The sequence below is a fragment of the Penaeus monodon genome, chromosome 25 (genome assembly GCF_015228065.2).
Source record: "Penaeus monodon isolate SGIC_2016 chromosome 25, NSTDA_Pmon_1, whole genome shotgun sequence".
In the NCBI taxonomy this organism is placed as follows: domain Eukaryota; kingdom Metazoa; phylum Arthropoda; class Malacostraca; order Decapoda; family Penaeidae; genus Penaeus; species Penaeus monodon.
In genome coordinates, this window is record NC_051410.1 from 36,976,423 (window position 1) to 36,976,986 (window position 564).

Consider the following 564-nt stretch of genomic DNA (forward strand, 5'->3'; position numbering starts at 1 on the left):
CGAAAATACATCTTCATTTTTAACCATTATTGTAGCATAGGAGTTTTTCTCTTCATTAATAGCCAAACTTACATTCAGTTAACATTACATACCTGTCATTCATATCATTCAGTTTATCATTGACTTTGATTTCTCTGAAATATTGATTCTTTTGACAACTATTGCAGAAAGTATGTTCATATTAGATATCATATTATAATATTGAAGCGAATATAATATATCCTTAAGTTGGGAAAAGAAGTTTCTTTGCTGTTTCATTGCAGTAGTTGTATTTCTGTATTAAGTATACTTTATTTTTGAACATAAAATTTACTTTACCGTACCAATAAGAATTTGGTGGAAAATGTACGATACCAATATGGATTTTGTGGAAAATGGGCCTAATGTGGTCTCTGTTTTGCCAGATATTTGATTTATTGTTAAATTTTTTATCGTGGAGCTGATTATTTTGCTAAAAAGGTCAGGTATTGAACTTCATTGAAAACTAACGGTTTGCATTAACTATTTTTGTGTGTGTTGAAAATATTTGGATTATAACATCTCCCTTGGAGCTTAGTGTTTCTG

At 29.1% G+C, this 564-nt stretch overlaps 1 protein-coding gene across 1 annotated transcript in view; it reads left to right on the forward strand.

Annotated features, from left to right (window-relative positions):
* The window catches only part of LOC119589211 (bestrophin-2-like), a gene marked incomplete at its 5' end in the record, with an annotated part of 32,647 nt that overhangs the window by 26,467 nt on the left and 5,616 nt on the right, over nucleotides 1-564 (forward strand).